This window comes from Pecten maximus, chromosome 13 (genome assembly GCF_902652985.1).
Source record: "Pecten maximus chromosome 13, xPecMax1.1, whole genome shotgun sequence".
Lineage (NCBI taxonomy): Eukaryota > Metazoa > Mollusca > Bivalvia > Pectinida > Pectinidae > Pecten > Pecten maximus.
In genome coordinates this window covers 7,923,366-7,939,964 of record NC_047027.1, presented here as the reverse complement: position 1 = coordinate 7,939,964, position 16,599 = coordinate 7,923,366, and positions in this window count along the sequence as shown.

Here is a 16,599-nt window from a genome sequence, read left to right as displayed (position 1 = left end):
ACTAAAATAGTACAAGTAAAAGCACTTAGATTAACCGGCTTACTCCGCCGATATATACTTATTTGGCCGGACTAACTAGCACAGATACTGTTAGTGTAATTAAGTTGTCCGGCCGGGAATTGTTATAGAGACGGAGAAACAGATTTCCATACAGATATAACCGCGCACTTTACTTAAGAAAGGTCAAACACCGGTTGTGAAGTCTTCTAGTACCGCTGCGTCACTGTAACAGAGTAAAACATTCCTTTGATAATATAGGTATGCTCATTCTTCAAAATTACTTTTTGCATGTATGTGTGTGTTTGTGTGAGTGCGTGCGTACGTGCATGTATGTATGTATTACACGGAACAAGACCGATCTACATATCAGTGAATACGTCACATTATGGAGATATATAATATTCACTATAACCGAATTATTAAGTTCCTTTAATCGGGGACATATAATGTATTCTCAAAAAATAACCGAAAATTATAGGCGTTGTTTGTCCATAACATGTTTAACTGATTTAGTACTGTTTAACGTTCTATCAACAGCAAAGGTCATTTAAAGACGCTTCACATAACATTTAATTTCAAGTGTCACACAGTGTACAAAACATATATAAACGACATGTCGACTCGAGCAGATGATAATGTGTGCATGACCTCTGGAAGAGATTCTAAAAAGCATACTTAAGTAAGTGGGTTTAATCTCCTTGAATTTTGCCAGGATTTTCGACTTTCTGGTATCAGATGGTAAGCTGTCCCACAAAGTGACCGCTACCTTTCTCAGGCACCGGTTACCATATGTCGCAGTACGAGTGTTTGGAACGCATAACAAGGATTCTGTCTCCGATCGTAGTGATCGTGAAGGCTGGAAGAAAGTGACAAGTCCCTGTAAATACTCTGGAGTTGTTACATTACCTTGTAGGTGTACATCAAAATATTGAACTATATTTACATTCTGTGTTGCATTTGCCTATATGTCGTTAGTAAACAAAATTCTATTCATGAGACTGTATACTAAATTTTACAGTGATTCGGTCAGTGTAGTAATACAGCCCCAGGTTTTGCAGGTCAAAACAATGGCCGCCAGTTACTTTCGGCCTAGAGAGCTTTCGAATGCTAGCATTTATTTACATAAGCCACAACAAAAAATAAAGCAACTTCAAAAGTAATGAAAGTAATATTTTACAATTACAAAAAATGTAGTAAAAACAAAACAACTATAAGCACCAATCTTGACTTAGTACGAAATTATCAAACTGTCAATGTCGTCACACTCACAGGGGCTCTTTTCAAAGTTTTCAGAAATGCAAGACCCAACATTAAAGTAAAGTATTTATAAAAAAATTTAACGGGCGACATTCTATTTATCTGTCAGCCAAATTGTATTCATATCGACTGTATATTACAATTTTGTAACAGTTCATTGCTTAAATGACCTGAAACGCACATGTAGTCAATGCAATGAACAGCACTGATGTGATGTGCTCCCTCTTTCAAGTGCGGGAAATCAGGCGTTCTGCAGTGTTCTGGACCCTCTACAGGCGGCTAGTCAGTCCATCAGATACACCAAAGAGCAAAGCATTACCACAGTCTAATCGAGAAGTAACAAGAAAATGTACCAATATCTTGCATGCATCTGTAGTGATGAACTGCCGGATACATCCCATGTTTCTGATTTGGTAATATCGGGAACTTTCAATAGTCGTTTACCTGTTTCACCATGTTCAGAGAGTTATCAAAGAGTTCACCAAGGTTTCTTACAGATAGGACTGCCTCAATGGTTTTTATTTTGATATTAGTCTGTGATTTTTTCAGTTTCAAATTGAGTTTCTTATTATCCCAGCAAAGCTGAGGGATGCCAGGATTTGGGCCCCAGGGTTCACCCCTCTTACAACATGACGCCTCTCATAGGAGATATCTTTCATTATTTTTCAGATTTCATATGGCAGTTTATGAAACAAGTATTAGAAGCCACGGTAAGTAAAAATTAGAATTTCGAGACGAGCTTCATGAAACCCTGAATTAAATGAAAAACAAAGATAATTTTATATTGCATAACTTAGAAAACATGCATTTTTACAAGTTTTAAAGTAAAAATGTGGAGGGCTTAATAAAAAAAAAGACATCTGTTTGCTGCGCCATTCCCAATCTATGACGTCACTGTCCATATACGTCATTATCGATGTCATACTTGCACAGCCAATGAAAAATGGCGCATGGTGTATTAAACATTTTCGATATATGCTAAAATATTAGAAGGGCGAATTAAGTGGACATTTGGCCGAATTTGAGATAAAATACCTTCCTTTTGTTTAATTCTGAATGAAGATAATAAACCAGTCTACATGGTACGGAATCTAGCTTCATGCTGCGACCAAGACCGATATTTGTTGGCGTAACATGTTTATGCGTCTATCAACTGGTCATGGACTACCTGTTTCTGACAAGGACGAGTTTTCAATTGAATTATTTTCGTACGTCAATCTATTCCTGAAATTTAATAAAGAACATTCACACTTCAATTTGTAGTCCTCCGTTTTACATCAAACTTAATATCATTTTCCTGATTGTATCCGGTTTTATTAAGTAGAACAGACTAAATGATCATGGAGGACAATGGAATTCATTTGTGCTGGCAAGTCGGTGCACGAGGAAGCTACATTCATTTAACCGACTTATAAAACTCACGGGAAACTCCATTAGAAAACACGAAACATGCAATCCTGCTTTAATATGATACCAAGCTGTGTTTTGCTAATTGTATCCTGATGAAGCCATATAACATTTTTTCTTATAAACTACAAATTGAAATTTTATAAATTGGATATAGTTATAAGAAATAAGGCTTGTCAGGAGAGGACTTCTGAGTACAAGTCATTTAAATTATCCTTTGAAAGTGTTAAGGCTCGCAACGAAATCATATAAATGTTGTGATGATATTGGTATTAAGTATATTGTGTAATAATATTTTGGCGGATAGTCCTTGGTTTGATGATCACGTGATGCTAATGTATTTGCTTTTTTCATTACTTTAGTAGCTTTGATGTGTATTGGCGTCGAGCCTAATTTAAATCTTCCTTTTGGATTTCAAAATTTCTGGTCTATAGAGTCACTACAGAACGAACACGCGATGCAGTTCTATATTAACTATTGGGTATATATGTACAGGGACACGCATAGATAGTGTATGTATGTATACCTGTTTTACTTGAAGCTCAAGGAGTTAGAAAAGAATGATGTGTCCATTGGTCCTGGCATTTTGCCACCAAATTAAACACTTAGAAGCTCATATTAAGTGTTTTGTTTGATAATCCCAGCGGCTTCAGATGCAATCTAATTAAAATCTAGATGGTCATTCTCACTACGTTACATGAACATCTAACAACATCCCATAAGGGGTCACGTTCAGATGACCTCCGATATGTGTGTATTTCACTTTCAGGGCGAATTGTCAATTTGGCGATGCAACATTTCGTCACAAATTGCATCTGAAGCAAACCATTTCGACACAGCATGTATATAGCTATAATCTTTGTGGGACGAAATGACTTGAAACAAATTGACAGATTATACCAGCTATGCACTTTAGTCATGCTAATTCGGACACGTAAAATTCACTTCCTAGATTCTGGAAATAGTCATTTGATTGGCTAATCCAAAAGGTCACCCTGACGTGACCCCTTATGGGATGTTGTTAGATGTCCATTTAACGTTGTGAAATTAACCATCATGATTTTAAGTAGATTGCTTCAGATGATATACATAATTACATCTATATTTAGATGTACAAATAACATGTGTCTATTTTATACTATCTTATGTCTATGTTTAGACTTCCCATCTAGATTCCAACATTTTTTGCCCTTGGCGTCAGTGACGTGACTAAAAAAACTAAAATGCCCGTTTATATAATGTACATTATATACATCCATATGTTTGAGCCTGCTTTATATTAATTATATACATCCATACTTGTGGGTCTATTCTATATTAATTATATACATTCATACTTGTGGGTCTATTCTATATTAATTATATACATCCATACTTGTGGGTCTTCTATATATTAATTATATACATCCATACTTGTTGGTCTATTCTATATTAATTATATACATCCATACTTGTGGGTCTATTCTATATCAATTATATACATCCATACTTGTGGGTCTACTATATATTAATTATATACATTCATACTTGTGAGTCTATTCTATATTAATTATATAAATTCATACTTGTGAGTCTATTCTATATTAATTATATACATCCATACTTGTGAGTATATTCTATATTAATTATATACATCCATGGACAGCCAACTATACGTGAAAATGCATCTTACTGGGAGTCAACGTAAGACTTAGGCAGTTCAGGGTCTGTATGGTCGTTTTTCCACTCCATGGACTCTCTGAAATTGTATCATATTTACTGTAAGACAAGTTAGCGCTGTACAAGCGGATACATTGACTGAAGTCGCTGTACAAGCGGATACATTGACTTAAGTCGCTGTACAAAGCGGATACATTGCCTTAAGTCGCTGTACAAGCGGAAACATTGACTTAATTGCCTTAAGTCGCTGTACAAGCGGATACATTGCCTTAAATCGCTGTACAGGCGGATACATTGACTTAAGTCGCTGTACAAGCGGATACATTGACTTAAGTCGCTGTACAAGCGGATACATTGCCTTAAGTCGCTGTACAAAGCGGATACATTGACTTAAGTCGCTGTACAAGCGGATACATTGACTTAAGTCGCTGTACAAGCGGATACATTGACTTAAGTCGCTGTACAAGCAGATACATTGCCTTAAGTCGCTGTACAAGCGGATACATTGCCTTAAGTCGCTGTACAAGCGGATACATTGACTTAAGTCGCTGTACAAGCGGATACATTGCCTTAAGTCGCTGTACAAAGCGATATCCGTATTGTCGTATAAATCGTGTTGTCCTCGGAGCGAAGACACAAATTGGTTAGAAATATCGGTTCTGTCCGTTAGGGTTTTCGTTCTCCTGTGACAATGGTAATGTATTTGCTTGTGACCGCTCTTTCTTATCTTAAATACAAAATACGCTGAATGTGCAATGGTCATAAGAAAGCGAAAATTCCCCTGGCGCGTGTTATTTTATGATTTAATTGGAATGTATGGCACCTTTGAGAAAGAAACAATCGCGGAAATAACCTCCACGTGTATAGCTTACCTATCGAAACCCCGAAATTAGACTTCCGCGAAAATACCATAATTCTACAGTATGCTACAGCAATCTATGACGGTAGACAGTGCGGTACAGACACATGCGGGGCGCGGTACATTTACCTTCATAGTAGATTCTGTTATTTAGTAATAACGTTTTACGAACTTTTATATTCCATTTTGCACGTGATCTTAATTTGTGAACTAAAATATAAAAAAATATAATAATCAATTCTTATTTGATGCAGAAATTCGCATGCCACCCATTACCGTCAATGCTGTATGAAGGATTTTGTTTTATTGGTATCAAATAATTTTAATCACACCTTAATGGGAGCATATGTAGTACGCGCGACAGCTGATGAATGTTGAATATGATATTATATTCCAGTCAGATATCGGAGACTCGACAACCTCTCATTCCAATTGTGTTGCGTCCTCGTTAAGTTGCATTTCAAATGTCTGGTTTTAATCAGTCATCTCGAACACAATATCAATGGCAACGCCCGATGACGGGGGGTTCCGAACATCAAGAGCTAAATTACAATCCAAACACATACGATTGTGAGTCTGCATACCAATTATTTTCATCAGCGCCTCAGCCTGAAAGGGGATTATCTTAATAACAAGGTTCTACAGTGTATTTTTTAACTGTATAAATTAGAGGATGTTACAGATGTGTTGAGAATAACTATGGATGGGTAGTGATGTAAGTTGTTAGGATTTAGGGCCATACCGGGACTACCCTATAGCATGACACGTTAATCGTTATCATTACACAACGTGAACGTGAACAGGCATACCATTTCAGATTTATTGTCATCACTTTCTTCAGAGTGACATTAGATTTAGTTTCTGTTCCAATCATCTTAAAGGAAAAACTTATTTAAAACTTATTTTAATGATAAAGTTATTATTTTCATAATCTTTATCATAGCATTAAAACATGTATAAAAATAATTTTTTACAAATGTTTACTGATATAACAAGCCGTATGTAACTCACTCGTGTGTGAATGTATATTCACATTACGTGTGCTAGAATATATATTCGGGTTTATACAACAAAATCAACATAGCCACAGATTCAATAACATTCCTCAGTGTGAAATTGTCAAAAATATAGAAATTGGAGTTACAAAGAAATGCATTGTGATAAAGTGATGTTCCCTCCCTGCAGCTGTGACCTGTTATCATGATAAAATGTACAGACAGGGGAAATTACATTATTAATCGAGGATTAACTTGAATATGTCTTGTTGTGATATGAAGACATCAATACAGAAATAACACACCCTCGTGTACGCGGCGTTGTAGTACACACCTTTTTGTGTGTTTAAGCTCCATAATATAAAAAATGTATATTCATGTTAGTCACCTTAGCTGTTAATAGGACGTTAAACAAAATAAACCAAACCAAACCATCAAGTTAGTCATTATAATTCAATCCACTGTATACTATCTCTGTGGAAATATTATTACTCGACGAACTCTTTATCGAAGAAATCAGCAAGTTAAAAACGACATTTTACACGACGGCCGATATTTACGTTATGGACTGATTACAAACACCTTTAAGCCAATAAAATTGCCTTTTACAAACAGGATTAAATTATATTAAAATAATGACCATTTTGAAATAGGTTCAAGTTTGGTATTGTGTTGTTTAATATCAACATATAATGGACAAAGCTGGATACCAGCCTACGGAAAATTAATATCATACTTCCTTGTCTCATTAGTTAATGTTTATAAATTGTTTCGGACAAATTTCTGGTTCTCGTTTTGAGAACATATATATCATTACCCGTTTTAGATGTACTCAGAATTCTCATTGATATAGCAAGAACTGTCGTTTGACCTCCGCAAAGAAACAAAATACAATTCAATTCAACTTCATTCGGTTACTTCTACAACTTATTGGATAATGTAGTATATACATGAAGGACAAACACACTCTTACACAATTATTTATTCTACGAAATAGTTCTAACTGTCGTCACATACATTTGCATCTTAAAGAACAATAACAATTCATATGTAATACAGACATAACAAAACAATAATCAAAACGGGAAAAATATGCACAAAACAATCTAGATGTCCGTTCAGACCTTTGAGAAGGGACACAAAGAATATGATCATGATTTCTGGGAGGTGGGCGTCTGCTGCTTTATTTACGACACCCGCCATAAAACACAAAGTCAAATCCGAGATAATGAGAACTATGTTGGTGACAACATAAATACGAAAATCGTCCGAATAAATTTACACGAGTAAACCATAAGGACACAAAACATGTTCAAATAGGATTTTTATCATTAAACAATAAAAAGCTGTCCACAAAGTTGAATAATCCCGAGAAGGGGAATACTTGTAGTCCGATAAAATAATATATGAAATTGTCTTTTGTCTACACTAGATAAAAAGTACAATGGATTGGCAGGGCAATGTTTAAACCTCTGTACATTATTCTATCGGCTCACTTCGAATTCTCTACAGCTTTGACCAAGTTATGAGAGAGAATGAATTCCTCGAGGAGATCACAGTTCCATAATCAGCGAATCGAGTAACGGCAATGTCGACTGACAGATGAGCAGTATGACGGCCAGTTATACGTACGGGTCAAAGCTATTACAAATGCGGTCAAGAACACAGTACCTTTGGGCTTTATGTCCAAATAAGGAGTCTGCCACTGAGAATTTACATTGATTTGCTTATCTAAAGTAATAAGCTGTTTGGGAGCGTACTTTATCCGCTGTAACGTAAGGTCAGGTCTATAATACATTCTAAACACACTGGGGACCAGGATTGTGACCGCCTATCACATAGTCTGACGTCTAAAAATGTTTCTCGAGTTTTCCGGGACTTGCCTCCTTAAAACAGCTCTCCAATGTCTCGAAGTTAATCAGTTTTAAAGCATGCGCAGCTTACCCTAAATATTTGTATCAAGTTAATATCTTCGCTGCAGTCAAGGTCATATGAGTATGGATGTCAAGGTCATATTAGTACGGATGTCAATATCAGGGGTTATATGTAGCCGAGTGTCAAGGGGACATCAACAGGTATGGTCACATTAGTACGGGTGTCTAGGGAGCATATGGTTATATGAGGACGGGTGTCAAGGAGACACCAACAGGTAGGATTATATGAGTACGGGTGTCTATGGGTCACAGGGTAATACGAGGCCAAGTACCAACGAGATAGCAACAGTCATAGCTATGTATGTGGATGGGTGTCAAGGAGACACCAACAGCAAGAGACATATATGTGGATGGGTGTCAAGGAGACACCAACAGCAAGAGACATATATGTGGATGGGTGTCAAGGAGACACCAACAGCAAGAGACATATATGTGGATGGGTGTCAAGGAGACACCAACAGCAAGAGACATATATGTGGATGGGTGTCAAGGAGACACCAACAGCAAGAGACATATATGTGGATGGGTGTCAGGAATCACCAACAGCCAGAGACATATATGTGGACGGGTGTCAAGGAGACACCAACAGCAAGAGACATATATGTGGATGGTTGTCAATGAGATACAAACAGTCATAAATGTATGTGAGGATGGTTGTCAAGGAGACACCAACAGTCAAACGAGTATATGAGAATGGTTGTCAAAGAGACAAAAAGGAGAAATCAAACCACAGAAACAAACATCAGGAACATATTGAAAAGCTTTGTTGTAAAGGTTTGATTAATCTTACTCAATAAACATAGGATAGCTTAAATGATGTACTATAGATGAGATAGACATGAAGTTTTATTCTTTTATTTATTTAAGTGCATATTTACTGTTTTAGAGGAAACTATTGTTTTATCTGTATTACTTCTACTTAATGTATTGTTATATAAACATATTGTTGAACCGAAGAAAGAGAAACAATGTTTCATTTAATGTGGCAATATATTGGGTTTTTTTAGAAGACATCAATAAATTCTTTACTGGAATGCAGAAATAGACTATTTCATTAAGAGTTTTATCAAGAGTGAGATCCAGTGTGGTTTGTTTCAGAAAGACTTACTTTTAAAGTGAAAATTGAATGTTTTGTCTAAGACATCTAAGATGCATCGTTGGTTTCTTCGGGAAAATTTGCGTTTAAAACAGATATAGACATTTTATTGCACGAAGAAATGTATCGGTATCACGACGTAGATTGATTTGACAAACTGATTTGTTTCATTTTAAACTCCGGGGTTCATTTCCTGTTCTATATTCGATACTTGCACTATACGTGCATTGGTTATCCATCTCGGCCATCATCGTAAATAGCTAAGTAGACGCTATTTGAACACATTTTTGCGATCCCCCGTGTTAAAATGGGCATTAAAGGAAACATCAAACACACGAAATGTGTAAAAATATCTGGTACACTCACGTATATAGTTTGAAACAAGTGTGGCAATGATCGGTACAGACCAACAGTTGTCAGAGAGTTCAAAGTTGTACTTACGTAAACAGTTTTCAATATAAGTTTAAAACACGTTATAGTGTTATAGACACTCGTGTAGTTTGTAGACCAATACAACACAATACAAATCAATACAAAATACATTAAAGGAAAATAAAGAATATCTTGGTGATAAACTGCAACAAAATAAAAAATCTAGATATGAAATATAATAGGTTTGTAATGACATATTAATCAAAATATGAAATATATTAAATATTTGGGTTAATGATTTCCCCATGGGGGGAATCGGGGAGGAAAAGTGGAAGGGGGAGGGTGGGGGCAGTAAAATAAAATTTTCACATGCATTTAAGCAGATGACATTCGTTTTCATTTTAAGGATTTAATGTCCTCGCAACAAGGTCATATGAGGACGGGCGACACCTGGAGTAAAGAAACATAGCATAGAAAGACAGAGGTACAAGAAAAGACAGATCTAAATCCAAAGTGGTGGAATGGGGAGAGAAGATTTATTCGGGTTCAACGCCCTCTACATAGAAGGCACGGAAGATATCCCTTCTTTCAGGGGGGCATATTAAGTTGTCTTTTACGATCAACATGTAGTGGGATACAGCGGGCCTTATTCTAGGGCTCTCCAACGTCCCCTGACCTGAAGACGAAATGAGAAACCAACCCCGACCCTTAAGGGAACGAGAAACGACAAAATCTGTACAAATAGTGATAAAAAAGAAAAGTAACGAACATGCCAGTCAACAAAACTACTCACAGCAATATTGTGGCTCCTCGTGGATGTGATGAAAGACGCCTAATTTAAACAGATAAAAAACACATAGTTCCATGTGTATTTGCAATCGTGGACACATATTACTACAATATTATGAACAACGATCGAGTACCTTCAAGCTTTAATATCTTTTAACAAATTGCCATGTCTCTGTGTTAATGAACTGTCTGAGGGCAAAGCTCGTGTACATCAAATGTGAATCATGCGTTTTCCGTTTACTTAACTGAAGTCTGGGAATGGCGTCAGAGAGGAGATGAAATATTTGCGAGCTTAGGCCATCATTGTGGCGATATGACGTGCCATATCAGACAGGTTATCCTCAGGAGCTGAATATCTATGTAATTCAAGATCTTTATTTACTTCGATATTTCCACTTTGAATGTAAAATGTCAAACCTGTATTGGATAGAGTTTACATATATGTCTGTGGAGTTATTTAAAATCTAGTACCAATATATCAGGTCTAGCAATAACGGTACGGGCCTTCTGGCTTGCTGTCTGTACCTCTACAGACCAGGCATACTCAATCTACTTGGGCAGAATACAACTTCACGGTTATTGCCGGGATTGTATTCCTTGTGAACGCTATCCATGACAGTACTTCTATAATAGGATTTTTTTTATAATTGACATTCTTGATATTTTTTGTTTTTATTCTTTTTGTTTTTTGTTTATTCATTGTTTTTGATACATATAAATCTTGTGGATGAAATCGACCCCTAGTCAAGTAATCTCTAAGTATGCAGTATTGTGTGCCTCGTATTCTTAAGTAATGGATACAGTAAATATACTCGCTTTGTAAAGAGAGAAAGTGCATTCGTCGAAAACGACATACGGGTCACCAGTATACAGGGGGGATAACTGTTATTTCCAGTACGCTTATTATGTCATTTGTATTTTTCCATATTTCAATTCCATTGGTATCAAGATCTGATGACTGTTGGCTAGATGAAATGTAAAGTGACATAACATCTTAAAAACATAGAAAAAATATTCTAGCCAGTATGAACTAATGATAAACTGACGCGGCTACCACTGGGACATTGACTATACGAGACAAATAGAACATAGTTTTGGTCTGTACTGTGTGACGCCTTGTCAATAACTATGGCCACGTGTGCGAGATACATGCATGTTGCACGTGTGTGTTTTAAAAGGCATGGGAATGTTCGTGTTTGTCTTCCTGTGACAGCGCTTAACTTATTCCCAATTTATAGCGTTACCTCACTGAAGCATACTGCCGAAGACACCCAGCAGAACATCCCACCCGGTCACATTATACTGAAAACGGTAGAACCAGTCGTCTCAAACCTAAAATGCTGAGCTTGAAGCGGGAGTAACAATTACCACTTTTATAGACTTTGGTATGTCTCGGCCAGGGGACAGAATAACGGGCGTAGCAACTATAAATCGGCAAAAGTTCCGGCCTATCACAAGGAGACTTAACACGAACAAACCGCAGCCTCCCAAAACACACACACGCACTCACAACACGCATGCATGTCGCGCGCACGGGAGGCCGTCCTTAAATGACCTTAGCTGTTAATAAGACATTAAACAAAATAAACCAAACCGAACCAACCCGTAGCAATCGTCTCAATCCTGCATTGCTGAGCGTTAAGCCTTCCGTACATTGCGAATTATAAACATGGATAATGATAACAGATGATACTAGCAGACACAGCAAAACTGTCGACCTTCATATTACACAAGGAAACAGTAAACGAGACCATGGTAGCGATCATAAACTACTCCTAACACTCGCCGATCTTCATTCTCCCAGTACCGTGAATTCGGCCGTCAGCAGTCATCACGTTTTTACATCAGCTACGGAATGTGTTGTGTAAATTAATGAATGGCATTTTTTAAAACAAGAAAATCTAAATGATCATGTCTATCACACAGGTTCTCCTGACCCGTCCGCTTTGGACATGAGAGTCAGTAATGGGGTAAACATCTGAGGAAGACGAAACCAAATGGAATGAAACGGAACACCAAAGAGGGCTTTGACAAGCCATCGAACACATGTAAATTAACTAACAAATACGAGATATATTATAAAATTGTAGCACATTTATTAGATATGTTTACATTTTATACTGCAGTTCACCTGGCTGAAATTCTATTCGTAAACAAAATCGGAAATCGTAACAACGAAGCATAACTATCATAAACAACTTTTCTCAAGCGGTTAATATTGCTGACAACAGGACAGTGTTATAACCCGGTGTGTAAGGGTCGGTGTAACTGTAAAACCATATGACAATGTTCTAAAGCAAATCCAATTATAGCTGCAATTTGTCGTTTAACGTCTTTGAAAACACATTTCGAAGTAGCAAATAACGGTTAGTTATATACATTTTCCGTAGGCAATTTGTCATCTCAATCTGGCGAATGTCATGGTTTCGATATTTTCAAGAAAAAATCCATTTTAATTCCACATTAAGTAAAAGACTAAAGTTGATAACAAATGAAATCGAATAACCTTGATAAACGAATATCTTGAACTGTCTCAACTATTTAGCCCTGACTGTGTTCAATGAGGATGAGAATACAGATGGTGTGGTGTTGGATTCAGTCACGTGACTCAGGGTTCACTCTAGTGTGACTGGATTAACATGAAATAGACTAGAGATGACATACCTCATCTGGCAATGCATGTGTACATTTTTTGCTACTATTTGAATAATAACTGTGTCTTGGTATGACGTTTCAGTTTGCTGTACTGAAAACTGTTCTGTCAGTTCCGCATCATACCGAGACATCGTTCTCGGATGACCTTAGCTTTCCAAACCAAATCGATTCTAATCAAATATGGTATATTTTGTTGTTGTTTCCAAGGTTGTAATCTGACCGTTTGAGCGAGTTCCTGTTATGCCCGTTGGTGCTGGTTTTCTTTATATTTGTATTTATCTAAATATACAATTTTGTCGAACAAACACTCCGTATAGTACTAATCCCCTGTGGACATCTTCACTTCTTGGTTAATAAAACGACATTAATATTCACGCATGGTTGCACACTGACCGACCGAAGTATTAACCGATGTACTTTGGTGTTAATCTCTGTTATTAATCCACTGAGGCTATGATGGACATTTAATGAGCACCATCATTTGTACAATCATACGATAAAACAACAGTGATTTGGAGGAGATATCATTTGTCGCTTGGGTAGATTTTCTATCACTGACCACTTAATAGCGACATATTCCTGGTCCCCGATCTAAGACGAGATTATTGTGTGTCTTGTAGAAGTGACAATACACGAGTAATAATTGGTACTTTCTAGGGTTAAACTGTCCTGTTGTTGCCAGCCTTCTCGACTGTCATGTCCTTAGTGGGGTTGACCTGTCGTCAGTCAACCAACCATGTAAAACTGTCATTTTCGATATATGGACTTTCATGTTCTGAGTGAGTTGACCTGTCGTCGGTCTCCAAGACTTCTGTTCATCCTGTCCCTTTGTTGCCAGCCTTCTCGACTTCTATGATCTTACTTCTTCTGCAATGCTTTTACAGTGTTAGCCTCGTTCTCCCCAACGTCGTCATGGCAAGTTAAAGTGAGACTTTCATTTTTGTTATCGGCCTTTATCGGCTGCTCTTAGTGGGTAAAGCTGTACTCGGTCTCCACAGCTAGTGTTCGTCAGTTCGTTGTCAGTCTGCCCATGTCATGCTTTAGCAAATAATGGGTACACTTAAACTTATCCTGTCTTCTCATACTAATGGGAACCTGCAATCTAATTAAAATCTATATGGTCATTCTCACTACATGTAACGTAGTGAGAATGACCATCTAGATTTTAATTAGATTGGGGAACCTGCTGTCTCACATACTTCACAGGGTTATCCCATGGTTGCCAGGGAAAATATTCAGAATCTTGCACTCCTTTTGGGGTGATATATGGGGATCTCAACCCGAGGAGGGAGATTGTTAAATTCCCAAACACAAGTTGGGAACTTAACAATCGCCCCCGAGGGTTGATATACCCCTATCTCATTCCAAAAAGGGATGAATAATTATTTTTCTCTACCCTGCTTTACAAACTGTAGTGTGAACCAAATTCAAACGTATGTAATTAACAACACGTGGACGGCGGACGACAGTTGTGATAAGGCTGCAGCAGACGCTTTACACCTTGCAATGTTGATTTCATACAAAATATAGTGCCGATAAACTTGTTAAAAGCACACCAAACACTCGGTAAACTCTGATAATTAATGCTTATTTTAATTTCTTTTGTGAATAATACTCATATCTGTCATTTAAAAAGAACAAATGACACAGGTCAATACGCAGACGAACATAAAACACGTAAAAGCAGTTCCGGGTCAGGTCATAGTGACGTCACCCTATCGAGAACAAGAGCACGTTCAAAGAGCACGTGCTACTTATCTTTTCCTTAGGATGAGATAAGAAAATCTCACCCCAGTAAAACTGCGGATTTCCCTGTACAGAATAGGAGAACAATCGATCTCACACAGGGGGGTGAAGACAGCTGGTACGCGCAATATGTAACGTCATCATTTTACGTTGAGTTATCATTTCGTCATTACTTTTGACGCTCATTCCAAAGAGCATTGCAGATGGCGCGATGAAAACCTTTCATAAAAGCTTACATTGGCTTGCAAGTATGTGAGAAAAATAATCAAACGTGGGTTTGATTCGCGGACAAAGATATCTCAACCCTTGTGTAAGAGTTTTACTGGCCAAACTCTTACACTCGGTTTGAGATATCCCTGTCCACGGTACAGACCCATGTTAGATTCCATAGTCTCTCTAAGCCTTCTCTGATGCGATTTCCATAGGCTTGACAATTGTCTTTTGAGAAACATTGCCATCAAACGCAAGCGTAATAATGTCAACGAGGCTGTCAGCGATCAGAATACTGTAGGCATTTGTATTATCATATTGGGCCTGTAAACATGATATAAGATATCCTTAATGACAGTAAGGTGCAATGAATAACGGTACGTAAGTTGTCGATAAGGATTCAAGTGAGGCAATCCAAGATAAACGATGCAGGACATTGTCCTTATAAGGTATCAGTATTAAACAATATTGTGAAATTGGATGCTATCTTGTCTTGAGGAAAATGTTTTAAGCGTTAACAGACCGTCCTATTTGTACAGGAACATCAACAGATGAATGATACAAATAGCGACCACGTCCTTAGCACATATTTCCATACTACCATTGATCAAGATTGTGGAAGTTTAATAATCCAATCGGCGAGGTCGTCAAGGGCGACGAAACAATAGGCGAGTGTGCTAAGGTACATGGATCTTAGCTTGATCAGTTGTTGAGTAGTGGTAATCGTAACCATGTACAAGTCTGTTGATAAAGTCGAGGTAACAGTTATTATATAACAGACGACCACCTAAATACCTTTATAAATCATACATGATTATGTGTTATAATTCTGAGGTATTTTATATACCAAATACCGAGATATAACAGTCGACCACCTAAATACCTTTATAAATCATACATGATTATGTGTTATAATTCTGAGGTATTTTATATACCAAATACCGAGATTTAACAGCCTGAAATAACCGTTAAAATTCAATATTTATTTGATAAACAACTTCTATAAAATTAATTTTTCACGCTTGATGTCCCGGATGGGAGCGCCCGAGGTGTCGAATGCAAGATTAATTAACAGTATGGAGGAACTTTAAACAGTGGCTAATAGAGTGAGATACTCATACACAGAAACACCAAGAATAAAGACGAAATTATAACAATGTATCACGACGAAAACTTAAGCTCACACCCTTTCGTGCCTATACAGATTTTGGGTTCGTCAAGGGAAAGAAGTCCTCATATTGGAGAAGACAGCTACGCGTGACAATGAACTCTAGAGTTTTCGAATTATATTCGGTGAGCTGCCTTAATTGAGGTTAGACTTTGTTAAGATATTTCTTTTATACTCGGAAAATCTAATTAAGTGGGAAAACTTGTAGGACACTGAAGTTTGCTTTCCCTCAGGCAATATTTACCAGACGAATGTGTTGACAGCGTTGCAGATTTCCTTTTTTTTGACGACCTAACCTCACCTTGAAATATATGCGTGGCCTCGAGGTAGCGACATTACAACATAAATTGTGCCTGGGAAAAAGCGTTTCACCGACACGTGAAAATAATAGGTATTTTAGTCTTATATTACCGTGGATAGTGTTGCACTGTCTGACATCACGACCCAACACT